Source organism: Grammomys surdaster, unplaced genomic scaffold (genome assembly GCF_004785775.1).
Source record: "Grammomys surdaster isolate TR1022 unplaced genomic scaffold, NIH_TR_1.0 126163, whole genome shotgun sequence".
NCBI classification, from domain to species: domain Eukaryota; kingdom Metazoa; phylum Chordata; class Mammalia; order Rodentia; family Muridae; genus Grammomys; species Grammomys surdaster.
The window spans coordinates 2,784,551-2,790,728 of NW_021620970.1; the positions used below are offsets into that span (position 1 = coordinate 2,784,551).

A 6,178-nucleotide genomic window follows, 5' to 3' on the forward strand; every position below is an offset into this window, starting at 1 on the left:
GCTGGTTTAATAAAGTGTGTGGGGGGCTTTAGGTCTGCTTCAAGATCCATGACTTCTCCATGTTCAGTTGGTAAGGTTCCTAGTATCAGTCATGTTCGAATTAGAGAGCTGTTGACTACTGTGAAGGTATGTGCGCCCCTATTGTATCCATAGTGTTATCAGGCCCCCCTAATTACTTTTGTGGCTCACAGGTGTCATAGCTGTGTGAAGGTATTGGTTTATTCTTCCCACTTGAAGAAACTAGTGCTCAGGCAGGAGGCTTTCAGGTCAGATTTAGCTGAGGTCCTCTGGATCCTGTGTCAAAACTTCATCATCAGCTGTAGGTACTTCCTTTCGACCTCGGGGGAGAAAACAAGTGCAAAAGAAAAGAATCAACAATATTTTAGGAGTCTTTTGAACAACCTCAACCAACACATCAAAAGGGCGTGTCCCATGTCTGATTTTAAGGTTTTGTGGAAATTTTATTTAAAATAAATATGCATATATACATATATATATATGTATATGTATATATGCATAGGCGCACATATATCACAAGTAATTGTATACTTAATATGCATTATAAGTAACTTTAGGTAGATAGATAATAGCACGATTTCTATGACTCTTTCGAGTAGTCTTACTGTTATTTTACCTTCTTCCCTCTAAAGTAACAAAGAAAATGAGAACAAAAACCCAAAGGCTTCCTTGGTGGTGGAAACGAACCAAGTAAGAAAGCATGGTGTGGAGGAGCTGTCGGAGAGTCAGAAAATAATGAAGATCCATGGGAGCTGACTGAGCTCTGTGAGATGTCTCAGAGCTGAGATATAGGAGGGTCACATGGGCCCCCAAATTCAGTTACAGGCATTCTCTAAGATCTATCCTGAACCTTCCATTTTCCCCCTGAAATCACTCCCTCATTAAATGTAACCCTTCTGTTTCCTCAGTCACCATTTTGGCACAGATAATTGTTATATCCATGTCTATAAACATAGTTTCTTCGAGTTCTAATTTATCATCTTCAAATACTTGCTGAGCACGTCTTCTTTTTATAACTTCTTCATTATGTTTTCTGGCTGCTGGCCTGAGAGTTCAAATTAGATTCAAGACTATCTCCATGTATCTGGAGAGCTAACAGGTAAAGCTTGATAAAGGTAACTATGAAAAACTGAGACATATTTTATTCTTTAATAAAATATAGTTAAGTAGTGAACCAAACTTTATGAAGTTTATTTTTTTATAAAAAAAATCATTTTATCTTTTTTACTTATTCACTTTACATACTGCTCACTACCCTACTCCAGGTGACCCACTCTCATAACCCTTTTCCTGTCTCCATTCCTCTTCTCCTATCTGCAGGTAGGGTTCCCTTGGGTATCTTCCCCGAATCCCTGCCCTGCCCTGCACTTCAATTCTCTGCATTCAAAAGAACATTAAAAAGAGTTCTGCGGACCAGGTGATGAGCTTCTGCTAAGTACTGTAACCTTTGACTGAAACCGTCTTAAAGGTTTAAAGCCAGAGTAGAAGGAAGGAAAGAAACTTTAAAGGTTGTTTAAACAATGAAGCAAAGTATGTTTTGACTCAATGTGTTGCAGGTGACTGATATGCTTGTGTTTTCACCAAAGCAGCATATACCTAACTGTTCTTAGGCTACATCCAGTCACATGTTCCTAGAAACTGTTGTCCTCTGAAGCCACATCCACTATGTTTTGACTAGCATTAAGTGCTGATATGTTGAAATATGTGCCATTCCCCTATTCCTTTCTTTCCTATTTGAATCTACGGATGCCCTTCGATTATGAAGGAGTTGCACATACATTATTACTTTCATTTCCAATGGAGAGAGCTTGGAATGACACTAAATTCTTAGATCCAAAATCTGAAGCTTCATTCTTGATCTCACTCACATCTATTAAGACCTTGAGTCTAGTGATTCGGATGCATCCCCTCAGTAGGAATTTCATATTTACCGGAGAATGTGCCATGCCTTCATAGAACTAAAGGAAGCTTCAGTAGGGTCATTTTAAGGCACTTGATACAGAGCCACTTGCCGGTGGAATCTGTTTCTCCAAGAACAAGCCTATATGGTTTCCTGACTGTCTTCAGCATTGATGAGGAAGCCCTGATGTAGTCCCAGCATAAACATGCAGAGTGACTTTGGAACAACTGCTGGAGCTTTGCTTAGCTACCGTCTCTGTATTTGAGTTATGAGGTACTGTCTCAGATCATTAGTCATCAATCTGCCTTCCTCAAGCCAATCAAATCTTTTGCAGTACTTTTCATAGATAAATTTCATTGGTACTGGACCCAGGATAAAATCCTGTTTTACCAGAAGTAGCTTTCTGAATTATAAGGTAACATACATTTTTTAGTGTGACAATTAAAATAATCTGCAATCTATAGGATCTAATCATATCTTTATTTTTCATGAATATATTATCAAATAGTATATGTAATAATTTTTGTAATTTGAAGTGTGTGACTAGAAACTATTTTTCTTGGCAATAAGTTAAACCATTGGTCAACAATGGATTGTCAAAAGATATTTGTGTATAGTGAACTGGGTTAATTGAAAATTGATAATTGGTTGTTCATAGTTTATAAGTCATATTTTAATAAATTCTAGAACTTTTAATAAAATCAGCCAATTATTTAATTAAATTTCACACTAAGTTTTAAAAATAGAATTTATTTCCATATAATCTACTATAGAATTGCTTGACTTTTAGTTAAATATAGTATTATAACATTTTCCCCCTTTCTAGTACTTTAGTATTGTTTCAGTTATATATAATTCCTTAAGAAATTGCTCATTGAATCTGAAATTTTATTTAAAAATTCTCCTTATAACATAGAGCATAATTCATCAGGAAAAAAATACAAAATCATATTAAGGAAGAATTGCTTTCTTCCTAACGTCACATTTCTTGGGCTGCAATTTCTTTTCACCTACATTATTATTCCTATCTTTGACAGAAAGTTAGAAATGAAATAATAGTTGAATGGTGTGAATTAGTCTTTGTCTTTTGTTTTGAAAATGTTACTTTGAAGATTTATGTTTATTTTCTGTGAATAGGACTTCAAAATTCTGTTTTTCTTATCTTTTACATTTTTTGGTGAGCCTCACAGCATTTTTTGCTACTGATTTTAAACAGCACTTTTATATTTCCCACTCTTTGTTAAATATTCAATTTTGTTTCTTTTGTTCATGTTCTTCCTTAAAGACTAAATCAAGTATTTTTTGTTTCTTTCATGGTTCAATGAAGCCGTGGCTATGAAATGTGTATTAATATCACTCCTTATTACTGTATCTGTGGAGAAATAATTAGTGTATAAGATAGAAGACTAGAGAGAGGGGGAGAAAGAAACAAATGATAGACAGACAGATAGGTCTTTCCCACTAAAACCTGCAATTTCTATTAAAAAATATTGCAGAACATCATTTTTAAGTTAGCAATAATCATGCCTTAGATAGCCCTCATTGACAATGATACTGACACTGCACAAAGCTCAGAACATAACTTTTTATTCTTTGCTTTATTTCCCAGAAGATACCATTTATATTCTCTATTAAAAAAATCAAAATTTTTGGTATCCTAAAGATTAGATACATTATATTCTGAAACATCTTTAAGTATTTTTAACAGTTTAATTTTTTTTGCAATAATCAAGATTTCTGTTATAATAAATATAACTGTATTCTATTTGTTATCTGATCAAATAGAACTATGTTCTCCCAATAGGTTAAAGGTATTACTTATATATAATCATAAAATTAAGAAACAGGTATACTCAGGAGATTAAGAAAAATGTAGACATTGTGAAGGGGGAGATTCAACCTCCTACATACTACTTCATTTTCCAGGAGATGGAAATTCTGGGAATGCAGTGGTAACAGCACTATGACTTTGAAATGGCTGCAGGATTTTTTTTTCTGAAGTAATCAATAAAGCTTTGGAATGCTTCTTAATTCTAAGCCACAGACGTGTGTATTTCTGTTTCTTTTTCTCAAGTTATCACAGCATTTGTTGATTCCAGGATTCATCTTCCCCAGTAGAAGATTCAGACTCCTACAGTTACGACTGTGTCTAAGACTGAGACTTTTAGGAAATCTCATAAACTTTCTAAATATTTTTCTTGAGTTGAGGGGTCAAACAACTCATGTTATTATTCACCAATTATCAGACACAGCATAGTATGTACTACTATTCATAGAACTTTGTCTGCAGCCTCTTTACAATTTGGCTTATAACAAGCTCTTTTGCATTGTGGACAGAAAAAAACTAAACCACCAACACATTAACTTTATCTAGATTTTTAAGAAAACACTGCATTAGTATACTCAATTTTGTGTTGTGGGAGAGATAAAAATCAGCATAGAAAAAATGCTCTGTTTTAAACTTGAAATTCATTAACTACATTTAATGCATCTGTCCTCTACTCTATGCAGACATTTGTACATAGAGTTTTAGATCATGCTCATCCCCTCAAAATATTTTAAAACATCCTTATGGTTACTAAGTACCAGCAAGTATTTTTTATTATAATAAATAATTTGAGAAATAGCTATTATAAATCATCTGAAAACATTTCTCCTGCAAACAGCTTGAAATATACATCCTTTTTGTTTCATATGCTTTCTGTTCTCTATTTTGATTTCTATTATTGATCAGCTCTATTTTCAGAGTTCAAACCTTAACCTAACCCTGTCCAAGGTCACACAGTTTAGCAGAGGACAATGTTTTGCGCTCAGCAATTTTTGCAGGGTTAAATACAAACATATTTGTGGGATAATGGTGGATATGCTATATGACTAATGTTCCAAAGGGAGAGTTGCAGCATTAAACAATGGGGAGACTACTGAAACTGGGTTTGAAACTGATTCTGGACTCAATTATGGGCTGAACTGTCCGGGAAGTCATCAGCTTTCTGTGCAGATATTTCTACCCTTGGATTAGTGCATGATAAAACTCAACTCTCAGTGTCATTTCAGAACTTGAAAAAAGTCAAGTTCTTGGTAAAAGTCCTAGTTCAAATTCAACAATTTTCAATATATTTAGTGAATAAAAATATGAGAAACATGTAAAGATTTTTTTCTTTCTAGTGTTATAAGTTTTAGGGATCACCTAACTAGTACTTAGCATTTAGGCACTTTAAAAAAATCTAAATTTCTCATTAAACGATAGTATGACTTTCATTTTCAAAGAATCACTGCATTTATTTGACAGAATGACTTTGATTTTATAGTTTTACTTGATGAGAAAAAAATAGTATGGGGCAAATATATATATCTCCAGTTTGAGTACATAAGGAAAAGCATACAGCTTTATGGGATCTCTAATGTTTTAGAGCTTTTCTGTTTCTTCCAAGGGAAAAACAACCTTAGCCAGTATGTTTTTCCCTCATCAATCTCAAGCAGTTCAGGAACTTCATAACTGTGACTATCTACCTTCAAGCCGTCAAGCCATATGTAGAGATCCAGCATGGAAGTGACCTCTGAGTCTTATTTCTCTAGATCTTGAAGAAGAAATGTACTTGAGAAGCAGTGCATTTAAGCCCCTTGGAGATTGGGTTGAGTGTGTGATCCAAGACGTTATTAGTTACTCCATGTTGAGGTGACACACTTGTGGATAGGGAGAACAGCTGTGTGGAGAGGTAGGTGATGTGGCCGGAAGCTCTGTGCTATAATGGTAAGACATATAGGAGATTATTGGGAAACTGGCCTGAGCAGAGTGTTGAAGTGTTAAAGAGGGAATTCAAAGATCCTGTCTGTCTGGGTTGACCTTCAGGTTGATACTAGGTCAAGTGTGTCGCCTGCCTATACTTTCCCCACCCATTCAGAGATATGGTTTTTGTTGTTGTTGTTCTGTTTTAAATCAACTTCTCAACATGAAGTATTAACAGAAGCATCTAGCCTAGGGTTTAAAAATGTATTCAACACAGAAAGTCCTGAAAATATTTAATGCTTCAAATAATTTTTCCCAAGTCTCTGAGAACTCTTGCACTAAAAATGTCTTTCTGCTGAAGTAGTTTCTAAAATATTAGTTTCCACTTTCCCTTCTTGCTCCCAGGACAACAATTTCCCTGAACCAAAACAGCTCCTTTCTTTTTTTTCTTTTTTTTTTCTTCATGATTCTGAAATAACCCATCCCGAAAACATAAACAACCTGCTTTGATGGCTAGCCAAGGCTGGCCTGAC

The 6,178-nt window shown here is 34.7% G+C and overlaps 1 pseudogene; it reads right to left on the reverse strand.

The window, feature by feature from the left end:
• Positions 1-3,359: 3,359 nt before the first annotated feature.
• On the reverse strand, positions 3,360-3,490 carry LOC114612525 (annotated as a pseudogene).
• Positions 3,491-6,178: the final 2,688 nt, after the last annotated feature.